This window comes from Zingiber officinale, chromosome 9A, assembly GCF_018446385.1.
Source record: "Zingiber officinale cultivar Zhangliang chromosome 9A, Zo_v1.1, whole genome shotgun sequence".
Lineage (NCBI taxonomy): Eukaryota > Viridiplantae > Streptophyta > Magnoliopsida > Zingiberales > Zingiberaceae > Zingiber > Zingiber officinale.
In genome coordinates this window covers 113,374,392-113,395,386 of record NC_056002.1, presented here as the reverse complement: position 1 = coordinate 113,395,386, position 20,995 = coordinate 113,374,392, and positions in this window count along the sequence as shown.

Below are 20,995 nucleotides of genomic sequence, written 5' to 3'. Positions count from 1 at the left end.
CCAACTCTACCTCATACTGAGCTCTATGAGGTCCCAACAACTGGGTCTCCCCAACCTCATCCAGAGGGTGGGTGTCCGACAAGGCCTACCATACAACGCTTCAACGTTGGCCTTTGGATAGCCGAATGCAAACCGTTGTTGTAGACGAACTCTCCAATGGCAAATGGTCCTCCCAACTACCCCTAAAATCCAATACACAAGACCTCAACAAGTCCTCTAGAGTCTAAATAGTCCACTCTACTGTCCGTCTGTCTGCGGATGGAAAGTTGTACTAGATCGGAGCTGCGTGGCCAAGGCCTGCTGCAGACTCTGCCAGAAATGAGACGTGAACCGGGGGTCTCTATCCAAACTGATAGTCAAGGGAACACCATGTAATCTGATGATCTCCTGGCAATATAGATCTGCCAATCGATCCAGGGAATCAGTCCTCCGGATCGCTAAGAAGTATGCGGATTTGGTTAATCGATCAACGATTACCCAAATCGCGTCATGGCCTCGTCCTGTCCTCGGCAATCCCACCACAAAGTCCATAGTAATATGTTCCCATTTCCACTCAGGAATAGGAATCCGCTGAAGTAATCCGGAAGGTCTCTGGTGCTTAGCCTTCACCTGCTGACAGATAAGACATCTAGCTACAAATTCCGCGATGTCTTTCTTCATACCGTTCCACCAGTAGGAACGCCTCAAATCTCGATACATGCGGGTTCCGCTTGGGTAGATCGCAAATCGAGAGCGATGAGCCTCCTGAAGTAACTCCGACAAAACCGGGTGAGACTAAGGTGCGCATAATCTACCTCGGAAGTGTATAACACCCTCCTCATCTCGTGTGAACTCGGTCTGCTGCCCGGAAGTTATGTAGCTGCAAATAAACTGCAAATACTAATCAGCAGCCTAGGGCTCTCGTATCCTCGTCCTGATCAACGACTGAGCAACCATGGTAACCAGAGTACCCTGCTCTGTCTCTCCTTACCCCTCAAGGCCCAAATCGGAGGAACCTTAAATCAAGTCTGTGACCACATCTCGGTGGCAAGCTAAAGTCTCTCCAGACTTCCTGCTAAGCACTTCAGCAACCACATTAGCTCTCCCCGGGTGATAGCTAATGGTACAATCAAAATCCTTCAGGAACTCCATCCATCTCCTCTGTCGGAGATTAAGTTCCTTCTAAGTAAACAGATATTTGAGACTCTTATGGTTAGTGAGAATCTCAAATGTAACGCCATATAAATAATGTTGCCAAATCTTCATGGTAAAAATAATGGCGACTTGCTCCAGATCATGTACAGGGTAGTTCTTCTCATGATCCTTCAACCGACGAGAAGCATAGGAGACTACCATATCGTGCTGCATCAGAACAACGCTCAAACCCTGAATAGATGCGTTGGTGTAGAGGACATATCCGTCCTCTCCAGAAGGTAAAACCAAAATCGGAGCCGACACTAGTCTCCGCTTCAGCTCCTAGAAGCTGGTCTTGTCATCCTCAGTCTATGTGAACTTCACGCCTTTCCTGGTCAAGCGTGTAAGTAGTGTAGCAATCCGTGAGAAACCCTCAACGTATCTCCGAAAATATCGAGCCAAACAAAGGAAGTTGTGAGCCTCTTCTATAGACTCCATCTACTCCCAACGGTAACAACCTCGATCTCCTGTGGAACCACGGTATACTCCTACTAGTGACCGTGTGTCTCAAACATCTCACAGAAGACAACCAAAATACGTACTACTGATCCTCACATCTAGACGTTTCCATCGAAACATCTCTAGAACTATGCAAAGATGATGTGCGTGACTCACCGTGGATCCGAAATAGATCACAACATCGTCAACAAAGACAATGGAAACCGATCCAAACATCTTGAGAATACCAAAATCATCAAGTCTCTGAAAACATCTAAGGCTTCCCAGACCCTAATGGTAAAATCATGACCCATAATGTCCGTATCACAGACATTTCTAACCATAAGATCCCTGACAATAAGTCTGAAATATAATCACTAACAATACAAATCACCAAAGAATAGATCCACCAGTATGAGAGCAACGCTCCATCACAAGAAATACCACATATGTGGGAGCAACGCTCTACCATAAAAAATCCGTAATATGTGGGAGCAACGCTCCACCACAACAATCCAAAATATGTAAGAGCAACGCTCTATCACAAACCAACAATAATATGTGGGAGCTCCGCTCCACCACAAACGATCCATAAGTGTCCAAGGCACCTAACTATCCAACTAGAGGCTGCACGAGATCACTCAACCACATATCACCGTGGGCAGCCAAAGGTATAACAATCCAGCAATCAAATCAAACTCATCCTCAAATCTATCAACATCGTAGTGAGTCACCCACTGATAAGAATATGGGTTGACAGGGTAATCCAACAAATGACATAATGCAGACACTCCACATCCTGCATTCAACATAAGTAGAATCATCATGCTGCTACCAACAATACTCCTGGCACACTTGCTCACACAACATATGTATGATCGACATAATCCTCCAATTTGTACACACCAAACACACTCATAGCACAGGTATAAATCAGTGTGATACCTCCAACAATACCTACTGAACCCGTGTGCATATATCAACATAGGTATAATCAACAATACACCTCAACAACACTCACATGACATATATACACCTATGTCAAGAGTATAATCAACGTAATACTTCCAACAAATCATAATCGACACGAGTATACTCTCAAAATAATCATATAGTAAACAAGATACCTCAAATATTACACCGAACACATCTGAACATATCACAACTCAGATTAAATCGATAAGATATATCCAATAAAACACTCAAACATATGTGCACATTCCACAACATAGTTTTTAATTGACAAATACCTCCAATAAATAATCAGACATGTATGTCTAACCACTCGGGTATAATCTACTAGAAACCCACAATAATCATATGTATAAATGTGTAATACCCAAAAGATAAAGTCAGAATTCAAGAAGATCAAGACACTCTCATTTTTATCCTCAAAAATATCAGCTCACATAATATCAGATGAATCAGTATCTACTCCCCATGAGAGTAAGTTAGCATTCAAAACATCCAATCATTATTTATACCCATAGTCCAATATCAGAGGAAGCAAATATCAATCTTATCATCCTGTTAACTAACCACAACTAACCAGATTTATTAAAATCTCATAGGCACACTCAACCGTAAACTCTCTAGCACCCGATTTATAATCTAATCACCAACTATAATCATCAAACCTGTGAATATCATACATGACACTCACTATGTCACCATCAATGACAACCCAAATAATAGATTATCAAAATAGTTATCCACTAATAGATCATCAAAACAAATATCTAGTAATAGATCATCAGACAACCACATAACATTTACTCTCATAAATCATTATAAATCAACACATCACAATATCTGATCTCACAATATCCCTCAACCTCAAATCATTCTCAACAATGATCAAACATGATAACTCCCCAATGAACAATTTTCATCGTATCGGATACCCTAATATCCAAAAGATATGAGTATAAAAACTCTACTGGCTAAGTCAACAGGAATATGTAGGTATCATCCATTAGACAGCTAACAATAGCAGAGGCTGGTATGTGCCTCCATCTCCTACTAGTAGTAACAGAAGCTAAAACTACTAATGGTATGATCTAAAAAATCACCAGAGACTATAATCCTTGATCTCTATTAAGGTCGACCATGCTCAATGGCTAACCCATCACATGTAATATGTGTTACAACAACCAGACAGGTACTAAATAAAAAATGCTAATACATGTCATAAACTATAAAATTAAACATCATACCTATATGCCGTCTGGAGATGTTCCATCGCTGTCTAGTCCCCAACTTCTGACCTCTAAATTCTGAACATGAAAATCATCGGAAATCCATATAAATCCGAAACGGAGTCTATAACATATACATAATGGAAAATCCGTGAAATCCAAAATAACTACCCAGTTTGACTCGCAAACTTGGGTTAAACCAAAAATCTAGAATACCAAAAGCAGGTATCATAACCCATTCTGATACCAATAAATTGGTATAAGCCAAATCTCGAAAATCCGTAACACGAAAATCAAACAAGTATCGCCAACCTTGGCGCTCTGATACCAAATAAATTGGTAACAGGTTATCCCAAATATCCAAAAATACGAACACAAAGATCGTAAAACCTCGCTCTGATACCACTAAACTGTCACACCCCGTAGGAGTCCCTGTCCGAAGAAATTTCGGCAGCATCTCCCCTGTATCGTGGACAATATGAAATTTTCTACATCTCCATATACCTCAGCCACATGCAGCTGGAATAATAACAGAAATAAAATACAACACACAGACATTCCACACAATTTAATAAGCAACGATAAGAAGACTCAAAATCCACCCTACTCAACTACACTCATAAAACACAAATCCGACGATAAGATCAATTTACCTCTTCTGTCGTCTAGGCAGGCATGTAGTAAAAGCAAAACCAAACCAAATCCATCGACATCACAAAATCCATACCATATCCATACCATCAAACAAAACAAATTTAGCATAGTCTATGTAAGAAAACCGAAAGACCAATAATATCCTCGAGGTCTGCAGGGACTAGCAACTAGAACTCTCTCCTGACAGCATCAACCTGAAAAATAATAACAATGGAGGCGAGGTGAGTCCAACACTCAGCAGGTACAACTGATATACAAAGTAGGGAAATAACACCTAGCACTAATCATGCGTACAGTCTCCTGATATAAGAAAGATAAAAATGCATCTGAAGTAAACAGAAGAGAAACTGTACTAACCAGGACCTGGGTATAAGGACAAACAGTCCGAGTGATATGGAAATCCTGTATGCATGTCAAACATAGGTATCCAAACAATATGCAACATATAAATGCAGCAAACACAAACACAAGCAATAAATGCATCATGCATATGATGCCAATGATGCTTCCTGGTCACCCCTGACGCCAGTCGATCATCTCACACCCAATAGTGAGGCCGAGTGGGTAGGGATGTGACAACCGTGCACTCTGTCGTCACTACTCCTGATGAGTGACCGAGTGGATGGGATGTTGTCAGAGTACACCTATCCTCCTACCCCAAATCATAAATGGGGGAGCGCAATGCTCTCAACTCCCGGTACACGATGACGGGGAGGAATCCCTGCCGGCTAACACGTTGCATCACGCTACCCATGAGCGGACCAACGGAGCCAAACAAAGTCCCTGCTGCAACACACACTGCCTGAATCGACCACTAACCCATGAGTGGTGGTGTGTGCATATCCATGTAACTAGCGATGTGCTCAACAATAATGGAGCGGACTATCGCACAACATGCAATCATGCAAATGGTGCATGACACTAACCACAAAATATCCTGAGCTAAACCATGTATATATATAGAAAGTGCACCATAAGTCAATGAATCAAAACAACGGTACACAGATCAGATAAGGTATACAATTTAGGTCCTGAACATGGTGAAGCATGGTATATTACTACCCCTAAAAGCATGTATAAACAGGTAAAGTATACATGAGATGCAAACCAAGCAATCAATCAAGCATGTAACAAGTTTTGGGTAGTGATTAACCGAAACAGAATGAGGAACATAATTAATGAAATTTGTTAAATTCACTACTATGTATATCAAACGACATAAAGTCAAAAGTACCCGCCTCCAATATAGATCGAATCGAACCAATCTGATGTCGAGACGCCCGTCTCGCGTCAAGGTCCTGTGTCACCAATATACATACATTTTTATTTAGCTACAACTCAAATGCATAGCCAAATAAAATCCTTAAGGCTATATTAGGGTAAAACCCTAATAAATCTAACCATCTAGTAATCCTTATCATCTCAAATTCAACACATACCTAATTCATCAACAATACAAATCAATTACCTTACTTCTTACCTTATTCTTAGCTACTGTTGATGCTGGATCAAAACGAGTGTTGCTATCGGAACCAAGATCACTTTCACAGATCCTCACTAGATTCACCTCACTAGATCGGATCAAGATTGGAATCAAGCCGGAAGGTTACTGATTGTAACGACCAAGCACAAACCTCCTAGGCTCTGCCCGATAGCTCAAAAACACCTCCACAGAATAGCAACCTGTTGAATTCCATTATACTATTCGGCTCAAGATGGGATCAAAAGTGGACAACACAATATCAAGCAACAACCTCACTAACATCCTAATCTTACCTCAACCGGAATAGTTGCTGCCGAAACCTAGATAGCCACCAAACAACACCTCCCTATCGGAATCCACCCTATCAGCTGCACGAAGATGACCAAGATCTGAACAAGGAATACAACAACCAATTGTATCCGACACCTCCCTCCTTCCAATCGCTGTCCACCAGAGGGAGAGAGATGAAATCAGCGACTGTGCTAAGGCACAAGTCGAGAAAAATCCAGAGAAAAGGAGGGTCAGCCACTGCGCTAGGGCACAGCAAGGACAGCAGCACCCCTGCTCCGGCGTCGGCCCATAGCAGATGTCGGCCCGACGAGGAGAAGATGTCGGTGTCGGGGAGCGGCACACAGTGGCGTCGGCGCGCAACAAATCAGAAGAGGGCGAAGGCTTAACTGATAGTGGCTCGAGCGTCGCCGGCGCTTGGCTGTGAACCGGCGTCGGCTGCAGCACAAAGGGAAGAAGGGATCGGGAAGGTGGCTCGACAGGCGGGGTGCTGGATCGGTGTCGGCGCGCAGAGGAGAAGAGAAGCGGCGCCAGTTGGTGGAGCATTTAGGGCAGGCTTGGCGTCGGGGATGACTCGGAGAGAAAATGCTAGGGCACGCGTGAGGGGGAGAAGGAAACGACAAGGGAGAGGAGAAGAAGTAAATAAAAGAAAAGAAAAAGAAAAAGAAAATGATTTAAATAAAATAAACATTTCCTCGTTAAAGCGTGGTAGCCTAAACAGGCTTTTCCCGGGCCCTATTTTTGTCCCCGTTAACTCGTCCATACGAGCTCCGAAAAATTTCTCAAAATTCTCTTATCATTATTCGTCATTTTTCGGTATTTTACAAATTTATTGAATTATATGCACTAATTATGTGTTTGTGTGTAGTTTCGATTTGATTCTCACTGCCATTGACCCTTACAATGAAGTTATTTATTTGTTGGATTCCCTAAGCCACCGCATTCGTGATTAGGATTGGAAATATGTGGTGGAAATATGAGTTCATATTTATTTTTTATTAAGCATTTATTTTACTCAGTAAAAAATTAATATATAAAAAATTATTAACATATGAAGGACCTTAAGATTATTTAATTTAAACAAAGGAAAGGTAGAAAAAGGCTATGTGGGAAGTAGTAAAGGTATGTGTAATTATATATACACATGTATAAAAAATCATCACATGTGTATATTTATCATTAATAATTTTCTCTAATTACCATAGGCTTCTCGGCAACAAGATATCAAACAATGTGGTTATTATGTGATGAGATTTATGAGACAAGTTATTAAAGAAGTTGAAATTATTGAGAGAGATTCACTACGATCAATAGCAATGTTATCTTGCTTATTTCAAATTATTTGAAATAAACTATTTAAAATTTACAAAGTCAGTGTTGATTGTTTTTTTATTAACATAATATGTGAGTTCACAGATCACATAAGTAGAGTACTTTTGGAAAGAAATTGATATGTGTGTTCGGAGTTGCCAGAATATATACAAGATCAAATTTATGAGTAAGTGCATTTAAGTTTAGATAAATTCATTATCATTATTAGCACAAAAGAAGCCTCTAATTTTATAGGCCTTCTTTATATTCTCTACCTTTTGTTCTTGTACTTTCGCTTCCATATCACACCACTTTTCACATTTCATTAACCAGTGCAGATCAGATTAGAAGCTCCTGACTGATTATATAAAGCTTATTTGATGACTATGGATTTAATTAGTGAGCTTTCTGCAACTATCGACTAGTGGACTTATCTTTAACTATTGTTCTGATTACTTGCATTGAAGCTTATTTTGAAATTGGCAATCAATGTTTTGAAAACTGAACAGTTGATTGAACCGGTAAAAGTCTAATGGGTAATTGGCTTGACTAGTTGAATTGGTTAATTGAGAAAAGGTATATTTATAAAATCTATTACCAAATGGTATTCAAGCACTTCAATATGCAAGTGATACCATAATTTTTCTATCATAATGCGATCCACGAAATCATCCGTGGCATCATCCATCTACGCAAATAATTCACTTCCTTGATTTGGCTATAGCTTATATCTTATTTACCGTTAAGCATTAATTGGGAGTGATATGTTTATCATTTTTCTTTCAGATTTAATGATTTATTTTGTTTATTTCATACGTCTAGTCTTGGCCTTTTGAAGTGGACAATTATGATGCGGGATCATAGAAAAAAAAAAAACCTATTGTTAGTTAGAGTCCTAGAGTCAATCATTTGATGATTGTTGTATGGACTCATTGTATCATATTCTTCTATATATAAATAAAGACATTTATTTTGGTTATTATACTTACTTGTATTGGTACCAAATAACTAAGTATAATAGCGTCCTTGAGTATAAGGTTCTTACCTATATCAATCGATTGGTTGAATCGATAGTGAGATGATATAGGGAACACTACTCTTAATCATTTCTAGTCAAGTATTAATATTCATGGACAATGTTAATGCGACGAGACTAGCATGTAGGTCAACTCGATGACTTGATCTCACAAGTCATGGATATGGAGATATCAAGTTGACACATGGGTATGCATTGGAGAATGTATACTGAATGACCCGCCATGAGAAAGTATCATGGATCATTATATGAGTGTCATATACTTTCTCATGTGGCTATTAGTATGACTACTAGTCCTTGGACCTGAAGTCACCATGGTTCCCTACATAAGGAGTTATGTACTTTGGCTTCGTCAAACGTCATCCGTAACTGGGTGAACTATAAAGGCGATTACTGGGTATGTAACAAATTATGCGGAGGGATGTGAGTATGTAGATGGGATCTATCCCTCGTATATGACGGGAGAGACATCGATATTCTTGATAGAGTGAGACCACTAAGTGCATGGCCATGCCCAAATGAGTCAATATGAGATGTTGAGCTCATTTGATTGAGTGAGTCTACTTGGGATTCAAGATTTAGATTGATTAGAGGATGACATGGTCTATGCCTCACATTGATCAATCTAGATGTCAAGGATAGAAGGACACTTGTCATATATTGTGAAGAGTCACAATTAGTAGTCACAAGGTGATGTTGGATCTCAACATTCTTATAACTTGGGTAGTAATGATGCGTTGCTAGATACCGCTCATTACTTATGCTTCTAAATGGGTTTAAGAGCATTGCCAACGTTATAAGAATCTATAGAGTCACACACAAAGGACAATTAGATGGAGATTATGTTCATTTGATCAACCTAAAGGATTAAGTTCATGTGATGAACCAAATTGGATTAAGAGTAATCCAAATTATGTTAATTGAGTTGGACTCAATTTGGTTCATGTATTAAATGAGTCTAATTTGGACTTAGACTCATTGAATCAATTTAATTCAATGAATAGAGATTCATTAAATTAAAATTGACTTGAACCAATGGTTAGATTAGATCAACCAAGGGAGAGAAGTGGTCAAGTTTGACTTGACTTGAGAGGAAGATGAAGGGTCAAGTTTGACTTGACCATTTGCCACCTCATTGGTGAGTTGACATTAAGTGGCTAATGGTGATGTGCCACATCATCAAGGCTAGCACATGTATGTGCCACCTCATGAGGGAGATCAAGAGTTTTTGACTCTTGAAATTCCATGGAGTATATAACCCCTCATGAAAAGTGCCCGGCCACTTTTAGTGCTTATGGAGTTTCAATTTTGTTTTGTAACTCTCATCTTCTTCCACCTCTCAAGCTCTCATCTTCTTCTCCCTCTCCTCCACCTTCTTGGCCGAAACTTCTAAGGGTGCTAGCACACCTTTTAGTTGTTTTCTCCATCATTTGTTCATGTGGATACACATAGAGGAGTATCTACTTTGATACTCTCGAGATTTGGTGAACCTTGGATGAGCGAGATTAAGCGAAGGGCTTCGCATCAAGGGTAAACTCTTCTCCTTTATAGATCTAGTGTAGATCTAGGTTAGAAAACTCATACTCGAAGTTTTTATGAAATTTTATTCTTCGCATGGATCCGGTGGCGGGGGTTTCGGGGTTTCCGCAACGCAAAAAGCGATTTTTGCGGCCCGAAAAATCCAACAGTGGTATCAGAGCCACGTGCGAAGCGAGTATGAGTTTTAATTTGTATTTTTATGAAAATTACAGATCTGTAACTTTCTGTGAATTTATGATTTTTATAGTTTTTATGGGTATTTTTCTCGTAGAAGCGAAGCATAAGTGTTTAGATACTTGTAGGTTTCGACTACCGAGAAGATTTTTCCAAAACGGCAAGGTTTCGCCCCAAATCGTTTTGGGACAGCGGACTAAGGTGCTGTAGGATCGCTTAGGAACACTCGCGATGATTATATCGCGAGTAGGGGCGCTGCCCCTGACCCCGCAAGGGCCTTCGTTCCACGATTGCGCCCGAAAATCACTAAACGGGACCGCCGGGAATTTTTACTCATAAAAAATTGTAAAAATTGTAATAAAAATTACAAAAATTTATAAAAATTGCATAATTTAGAATTATGTATTATTTTGTGATGGTCATGGCTCAAAAGACCCAATTAAATTGAAAAATTATGTTGTAATTCATAATATGGCCTGCGTGCCATTTTGTGTTTGTGTGTGTTGTACTTGATTCGCGACCTGCGTGTCGTGTCTTCCTCTATTTTATATTTCCTATTGTAAATTAGTTTAGACTTGAATGTAACTCGAGTTTCACTTTTGTAATGTGCAAAATGGAGCGGTGGAAGGTCCACTCGAGACGGAGTTACGAGGAGGGCACGAGCAACACAAGGTGGTCAAAGGGAGGAGCTTGAGAAGCTGTTGACCTTAGGTTGACCATCCGATCTTCTCATTGGCTTGAGAAGATCGTAGTAGGGCCATGACTAATCACAAAATATTTAATTAATTGCTTGTGTGTGTATATGTGATGCATGCTAGAATAAGTAATTAATTAGCGCCTTAACGATTCGATTCGATCAATCGCGTATATGAACCACATCGACGATTAGATTAGATCTAAATCACGTACATGATGCGCCCTAACAATTAGATTGGATCTAAATTGAGTATATGATACACCTCGTCGATTAGATTATATCTTAATCGCAACAACTCGTAATGCCTATCATGCCGTGATACCTATCACTACCTCGATCACATGTAGTTGTTGAATCTGCCAAAGCAGAGCAACACAAATTATCTTGGTAGGGTACAGAGGGACAATCTTGGTCCCGCCTATCAACGCATGGGTGAGTAAAACTCAATTAGATTGAGTATAACTAGTTAAATCAAGTTTAATTGTAGGCATTTTTCCAATTGTTGGTAGATAGGACAAAATCATGTTTATATTAACTCTTGGGCGTATTAGCCAAAGCTAACTCGAGTTTTAATATAAATGCGGATCTTGATCCTATAAACAAGAGTTGCATAGAGATGTAATTGGTAATTAGTTACCTACCGATCATACTAGGTTTTGGGCGTTTTAGCCAAAGCTAACTCAGGGCATAGTATGATGTGGATCTTGTCGCACATGAATTATAGAATTCAGTGGGAAGCATCATTTAATTAAAGGCCTAATTAGATGATTAATTGGAATATGATATTTATTTTTCTGCATTTTTTTGTTGTAGATTACCATGACGTCAAACACGAACACCTTCTCTCTGCGTTCTGTCCTTAACAAGGACAAGCTCAACGGAGCAAATTTCCTGGACTGGTACAGGAATCTGAGAATAGTTCTCACCCAAGAACGTAAACTGTACGTTCTAGAGCAACCCATTTCGGAGGCTCCTCCTTCCAATGCCACGCGAGCAGACAAAGATACTTACAAGAAGCATCAAGATGACGCATTAGATGTATCATGTCTAATGCTCGTGACCATGAACTCTGAGCTTCAGAAGCAACATGAGTTAATGGGTGCTTATGATATGGTTGAAAATCTTTGTCAACTATATCAAAGACAAGCGCGGCACAAGAAATTTGAGATCTCAAGGGCACTATTTCAGTGCAAGATGTCAGATGGGGCTCCCGTAGGTCCATATGTACTCAAGATGATTGGGTACATAGAAAATCTACAGAGGTTGGGATTCCCACATAGCCAAGAGCTGGCCACTGACCTGATCTTGCAATCTTTGCTAGAGAGCTACAGTCAATTTGTCATGAACTACAACATAAATGAAATCGACAAGCCACTGCCCGAACTGCTTAGTATGTTACGAACTGCTGAGCTCAACCTTAAGAAGGTTAAGCCCAACTCTATTCTGATGGTTCAGAAACACAAGGGCAAGGGCAAGCCTAAAGGTAAGGGAAAGTCCCAAGCCAAGGGCAAAGGCAAAGCACTGAAGCCAAAAGGAGGGGTCGCCAAGGATGCTACCTGCTTCCACTGCGGTCAGACCGGGCACTGGAAGAGGAACTGTAAGGTGTACCTGGAAGATCTTAAGAAGAAGAGAAGTGAGACTTCCACTTCAAGTATATATGTTATAGAAGTCAATCTATCTATTTCTTCATCATGGGTAGTAGATACCGGATGTGCTTCTAACATTTGTACTAATGTGCAGGCACTGAGAAATAGTAGGGCATTGACGAAGGGCGAGGTGGACCTACGCGTAGGCAATGGAGCACGGGTTGCTGCTATTGCTGTAGGGACTTATTTTCTATCTCTGCCCTCTGAGCTTGTATTAGAGTTGGATGATTGTTGTTATGTGCCTGCTTTGACTAAGAACATGATATCAGTTTCTTGTTTGGACAAGAAAGGATTTTCATTTATAATAAAGAATAAATGTTGTTCAGTTTATTTAAATGATATGTTCTATTGTAGTGCACCTCTGATGAACGGACTCTATATTCTAGACCTTGAGAGCCCTATCTATAACATAAGTATCAAGAGGTTCAAGTCAAATGACATGAACCAAACCTATCTCTGGCACTATCGCTTAGGTCATATAAATGACAAGCGCTTATCCCAGCTCCATAAAGATGGTTTCCTGGACTCATTTGATTTTGAATCATATGAGACATGCGAGTCATGCCTACTAGGCAAGATGACCAAGACTCCCTTTAGTGGACATAGTGAGAGAGCGACTGATTTGTTATGTCTTATACATAGTGATGTATGTGGCCCTTTCAATGTCGCTGCTAGAGGTGGTTATAGGTACTTCATTACATTTACTGATGACTTCAGTAGATATGGTTATGTGTACTTGATGACACATAAGTCTGAATCCTTTGAAAAGTTCAAAGAATTCAAGAATGAAGTACAAAACCAGCTTGGCAAGAATATTAAGATACTTCGATCAGATCGAGGTGGGGAATACCTTAGCCATGAGTTTCGTGACTATCTAGCTGAGTGTGGGATTCTATCCCAACTCACTCCTCCTGGAACACCACAGTGGAATGGTGTATCTGAAAGGAGGAATCGTACCCTATTAGATATGGTACGATCTATGATGAGTCACACAGATCTTCCTACATTCCTTTGTGGCTATGCTCTAGACACAACAGCCTTCATTCTCAACCGAGTTCCATCCAAGGCTGTGATAAAGACACCATATAGGATATGGACTGGGAGAGATGCCTAGGTGTCTTTTATGAGGATATGAGGTTGTGAGGCTTACGTTAGACGTCAAGTCTCAGACAAACTGGGACCCAAATCTGACAAGTGCTATTTTATCGGATATCCCAAGGAAACTAAGGGATATTACTTCTACATTCCCAGTCAACACAAGGTAGTTGTGGCTAAGACTGGGGTATTTCTAGAAAGGGAATTTGTTTCTAGAAAGACTAGTGGGAGTACGTTCGATCTTGAAGAAGTTCAAGATGCGAACAATAGCACTGAAGCCTCGATGGAAGTTGAACTGAAACCACAAAGTACTGTTATGGATGATGTTGTTCCACGAGGAGTTGAGGAACAACAACCAGTTCAAGTAGACATACCTCTTCGCAGGTCTGATAGGGTACGTCGTCAGCCTGAGAGATACTCATTTCTCTTGTCTGACCATGATGACATTGTGCTCATAGAGGATGAGCCCACCTCCTATCAGAAAGCTGTGATGAGACCAAATTCCGAGAAATGGCTAGAGGCCATGAGATCCGAGATGGAATCCATGTACACTAACCAAGTATGGACTTTGGTTGATCCACCTGAGGGCGTAAAATCCATAGGGTGTAAGTGGGTCTTTAAGAGAAAGACTGATATGGATGGACTTATCTATAAGGGTCGCTTGGTAGCTAAAGGTTTCAAGCAGATTCATGGTATTGACTATGATGAAATATTTTCTCCAATAGCGATGTTTAAATCCATTCGAATCATGCTAGCTATTGCAGCATACCATGACTATGAGATATGACAGATGGATGTCAAAACCGCGTTTCTGAATGGAAACCTGCTCGAGGATGTGTACATGACACAACCTGAGGGTTTTGTAGATCCACAGCATACTAGCAGAGTATGCAAGCTGCATAGGTTCATTTATAGACTAAAGCAAGCTTCTCGGAGCTGGAATCTTCGATTCGATGATGCAATCAAACAGTTTGGTTTCATCAAGAATGAAGATGAACCTTGTGTCTACAAGAAAGTTATTGAGAGCACAGTTGTCTTCCTTATATTGTATGTGGATGACATACTACTCATTGGCAAAGACATCCCTTTGCTACAATTTGTTAAGACTTGGCTAGGGACTTGTTTCTCAATGAAGGACTTAGGTGAAGCATCCCGCATTCTAGGCATACAGAACTATAGAGATAGATTTAAGAGATTGCTTGGCCTAAATCAGAGTATGACAAGGTATTACTTCGGTTTGCCATGCAAAACTCCAAGAAGGTATTTCTGTCGATGTCACATGACATGAGTCTTTCGAAGACTCAAGGTCTCTCTTCTAGAGAGGAGAGAGATCGCATGGATCAAATCCCTTATGCCTCAGCCATAGGATCTATCATGTACGACATGCTATGTACTCGTCCTGATGTCTCGTATGCTTTGAGCATGACGAGTAGGTACCAGTCAGATCCAGGTGAAAGTCACTGGATAGCGGTCAAGAATATTCTTAAGTACTTGAGAAGGACTAAAGAATATTTCTTGATATATGGAGGCGATGATGAGCTAGCTGTAAAGGGTTACAGTGATGCCAGCTTCCAGACCGACCAGGATATCGCAGTCAGGGTTCGTGTTTTGCATAAATGGTGGTGCTGTGTGCTGGAAGAGTTCGAAGCAGGACATAGTAGCTGATTCTACGACAGAGGTCGAGTATATTGCTGCATCAGAAGCAGCAAAGGAGGCAGTTTGGATCTGCAAGTTCATCACTGAACTTGGGGTGTTTCCTAGCATCGCTGACCCTATTGAGCTCTATTGTGACAACAATGGAGCAATTGCGCAGGCTAAGGAACCTCGCTCACACCAGCAGACCAAACACATACTACGGCGCTTCCATCTCATTCGAGAGATCATCGATAGAGGAGATGTTAAGATTTGCAGAGTACCCACAGAGGCTAACATCGCAGATCCCTTGACCAAGGCTTTGGCATAGAGAAAGCATGATGGTCACACTAGGTCATTAGGCCTTAGAGCCTACAATGATTGGCACTAGTGCTAGTGGAAGATTGTTAGTTAGAGTCCTAGAGCCAATCATTTGATGATTGTTGTATGGACTCATTGTATCATATTCTTCTATATATAAATAAAGGCATTTGTTTTGGTTATTATACTTACTTGTATTGGTGTCAAATAACTAAGTATAATAGCGCCCTTGAGTAGAAGGTTCTTACCTATATCAATCAATTGGTTGAATCGATAGTGAGATAATATAGGGAACACTACTCTTAATCATTCCTAGTCAAGTATTAACATTCAGGGACAATTTTAATGCGACGAGACTAGCATGTAGGTCAACTCGATAACTTGATCTCACAAGTCATGGATATGGAGATATCAAGTTGATACATGGGTATGCATTGGAGAATGTATACTGAATGACCCGCCATGAGAAAGTATCATGGATCATTATATGAGTGTCATATACTTTCTCGTATTGCTATTAGTATGACTACTAGTCCTTGGACCTGAAGTCATCATGGTTCTCTACATAAGGAGTTACGTACTTTGGCTTCGTCTAACATCACCCGTAACTGGGTGGACTATAAAGGCGATTACTGGGTATGTAACAAATTATGCAGAGGGATGTGAGTGATGTAGATGGGGTCTATCCCTCCTATATGACGGGAGACACATCGATATTCTTGATAGAGTGAGACCACTAAGTGCATGGCCATGCCCAAATGAGTCAATATGAGATGTTGAGCTCATTTGATTGAGTGAGTCTACTTGGGATTCAAGATTTAGATTGATTAGAGGATGACACGGTCTATGTCTCACATTGATCAATCTAGATGTCAAGGATAGAAAGACACTTGTCATATATTGTGAAGAGTCACAATTAGTAGTCACAAGGTAATGTTGGATCTCAACATTCTTATAACTTGGGTAGTAATGATGTGTTGTTAGATACCGCTCATTACTTATGCTTCTAAATGGGTTTAGAAGCATTGCCAACGTTATAAGAACCTATAGGGTCACACACAAAGGATAATTAGATGGAGATTAGGTTCATTTGATGAACCTAAAGGATTAGGTTCCTGTGATGAACCAAATTGGATTAAGAGTAATCCAAATTGTGCTAATTGAGTTGGACTCAATTTGGTTCATGTTTTAAATGAGTCTAATTTGAACTTAGACTCATTGAATCAATTTAATTCAATGAATAGAGATTCATTAAATTAAAATTGACTTGAACCAATGGTTAGATTAGATCAACCAAGGGAGAGAAGTGGTCAAGTTTGACTTGACTTGAGAGGAAGATAAAGGGTCAAGTTTGACTTGACCATTTGCCACCTCATTGGTGAGTTGACATTAAGTGACTAATGGTGATGTGCCACATCATCAAGGCTAGCACATGTGTGTGCCACCTCATGAGGGAGATCAAGAGTTTTTTACTCTTGAAATTCCATGGAGTATATAACCCATCATGAAAAGTGGTCGGCCACTTTTAGTGCTTGTGGAGTTTCAATTTTGTTTTGTAACTCTCATCTTCTTTCTCCTCTCAAGCTCTCATCTTCTTCTCCCTCTCCTCCACCTCCTTGGCCGAAACTTCTAAGGGTGCTAGCACACCTTTTAGTTGTTTTCTCCATCATTTGTTCATATGGATACACATAGAGGAGTATCTACTTTGATACTCTCGAGATCCGGCGAACCTTGGACGAGCGGGATTAAGCGAAGGGCTTCGCAACAAGGGTAAAATCTTCTCCTTTGTAGATCTAGTGTAGATCTAGGTTAGAAAACTCATACTCGAAGTTTTTACGAAATTTTATTCTTCGCACGGATCCGATGGAGTGGGTTTCGGGGTTTTCACAATACAAAAAGTAATTTTTGCGGCCCGAAAAACCCAACACCTATGTCATTATATAAACCCTTTTTCATTGTTGGTCTTCATTCAAATGTTGAAGATGGTAGTCAGAGGTGGCAAAATCTTGGATCGTGGATCTTAGAAAACATCAATATCATGGGTGTATGCCTACTTTGAAACCTCTGGTCTGCTTTATTCACTGTGGCATTGACCATTTTTAATTTCTGATTAACATCTTATTTTAGTTTGTAGGCATTTATTAGTACATGCTTGCTCCATCTTTGTTCTAGTGATATTATGATGCCGAACTCTTCTAAACTACATTTTTTATCAATACTTTTGTACTTCATGTTCTAACGTTTTAACTTAAAAGTATCAGATCAAGGTCCTTTTTCTGAAATTTAATGATTATGCTTTGCTCCAATATGCTTCAATATTCATGAACTAGAAAGTGGCTCATTTCCTTCTATTTCTCTTTCTCAATTTATTTTCAGAAATTGTTTCCATTGCTTATCCTTGCCCTTTTTCCTTAATGGTACTTCACTTTCACCTTATATTCCCATAAGCAATCTCTAGCACATTAGATTGCTGTCATAAGTTATTTTCTGTTTCTTTATGATGGTTAGCATTTCAATTATAAATCCGTTGATATTTGTATCAAAGATAGTGGCGCATGAATTTCAAGTAACTGCACATTGCAATCCTCTCTTATTTTTTTAGTGTCGGATTTATATCCTATTAATGCTGTTAGTGAGATTTTTGACTCGTACACTTTAGATATTTGTGGAATACTACTGCTCACATGCTTGTTCAAATTGGGACTGCAGATTCTTTTTAGGTAAACATAAAAGGTTTATTTATAAAATTTATATATAACAGTAAATGGAAAACATAAAAAAATTGACAATAGCATGCAACCTAGCTAGATATTAGATGCCGTTGAACTGGGCATCCTCTAAATGAAAGTAGTGGATTAGCCAGTAGGTTGGAAACACAAATTGACAATTGTACTAGTTACAGGTAATATACCTGATTTTTACTATTTCTACTGATTTATGTAGCATCTGTTTTTTCTCTCCAACAAGACTAGATTTATTGCTGGTTCTTGGCAACAAGTAGACATGTAGTTAAAACAATAATCTCCATTTTTGAGCAATGAGTATTGGTTTATTTATAGACAATAGCTAGTAGAAGTAATTTTTTAGTTTAAACTGTTGACTATAATTTTTTATTTATATTTCAGACCAATTTTTCAACTTATTCAGAGCTCACAAAGATCTTAGACAAAATCCAATTGCTTCTTCCTGCAATAGAATCTACTCGACCAAGATATAACTCTGGGATACAAGTGTTGTGCTCTTTAAACAATCAAATTGAGAAAGACAAGCTATTTCTTCAGTATTATGCTAGTAACTATGTGTTTTGTCCCAGTCTCAAGCCGACAATCATTTTTTAGTATAGCTAGTAGAAGTAAACAGATCGTTGGTTTTGAGGCAGGTTAGCTTTTTTGTGCTTTTTGTTTTAAATTTGAATGTCACTATCTATTTTGAAATAACTAGTTTTTAATTTGATATTTGCTTCTCCTGTAAATAATAATATCTACTTTGTAGTTGAATTCTATTGTTGTAGTTGAATTCTATTGTTTTGGTATGAGTTTGAAATCATTAGCCGAACTGATTAACTACTATTATATGTCAAATTCGAATCTCTACATGATAAAAGAAAAATAATAGTTTTGTAAATATAAAAATAATAGTTTTGTAAATAGATTTTTTTTATTTTTTATTTTAAAAAGACAACGCTTTTAAAGCGTTGCAAAAGTATTGTCTTTACAAAAAATAACAATGCTTCTAAAGCGTTGCAATAGTATTATCTTTACAAAAAACGACAATGTTTTTAAAATGTTGCAAAAGCTTTGTCTTTGCTACCAACGACAATGCTTTTAAAGCGTTGCAAAAATGTTGTCTTTGTAAAAAACAGCAACGCTTTTAAAGCGTTGCAAAAGCATTTCCTTTGCTACAAATGACAACGCTTCTAAAGCATTGTCGTTGAGCAGACTTTTAACAACAGTGCTTTTAATAACAGTGCTTTTAACAATGCTTTTTCAGATATATAGAGAACGCTTTAAAAGCATTGTCTATCAGCTTTTTTTCTTGTAGTGCCTTATCCAGTCTATAACATATAATCGGCTAGGTGAAGGCTGACTGAATACAAGGCTCTCTATATATGCCCGGACTGGAAAGACTGGCCGGACCCAGAGATGCTTAACTTTATCCAGTCTATAACATATGATCAGCTGGGCGAAGGATGACTGAATACAAGGCTCTCTGCATATGCCCGAACGGGAAAGATCGGTCGGGCCCAGAGATGCTTAGCCTTATCTAGTCTATAATATATGATCGGCCGGGCAAAAATCGACTGAATACAAGGCTCTCTACATATGCCCGGATGGGAAAGACTGGCCAAGCCCAAAGATGCTTAGCCTTATCCAGTCTATAACATATGATAGGCCGGGCGAAGGCTGACCGAATACAAGGCTCTCTGTATATGCCTGGACAAACATAAATCTGGCCGGGATAAAAAGCATCAAGCCATGTCAATTCTTTAATATCGGATGACCAAAGGGAGACCGATTGAACATGGGTTTCTCTATATACGCCTGACCGGGAAAGGTCAACTGGGTCTAGAGACGCTTAACTTGGTCATGTTCCTAAGATACGAGCAGTTAGATAAGGGCCGATTAAACATAATGTTCTCTATATGCACTCAAGCAAGCAAAGACTAGCCAGGATCAAGAACACTTATCCTCATAACATCATAACATCTCATGTAGAGAGTCAGACAGATAAGTGGATGGTCAAGTTTAAGGTTCTGGAACTCGGTAATCTTCATGTGCCTAATTAAGGTTGCTTAGATACAGAGGCATAACACATTTATATGAAGCTCTAGATATATTCATAACAGATAATGTATCAAGTACTCAAGCTAGTTGGCTTACTGACCGGCCAAGATATATTCAACAGAAGGTATGCTCAATATACGACCAGCTTAATGATCGGCCAGGATATATTCTGTTGGTGCGAGAAGCACCAGATGATCGAACCAGTATTTTGATAATGACAAAGAGTTCAAAGTTAAGTTGTCTTGTTTTCTAACAAGTGTCATTGAGCTTGTAGGAAAGTCTTAAGTGTTCTTAGGCAAAATTCCTAGTGGATACTTGGCAGGTGGAAAACCCTAGGAGGAGGTAACACTAGGTCCTAAGGGGTGGTAACCCTGGGTTATAGAAACCCTAGGGCGAGGTAACCCTAGGTCCTAGGGGGTGGTAACCCTAGGTTATGGAAAACCCTAGGGGGAGGTAACCTTAAATCCTAGGGGTGATAACCCTAGGTGGAAAGTCTTAGTAGGTCATGTACTTTGAGTGAAATCCT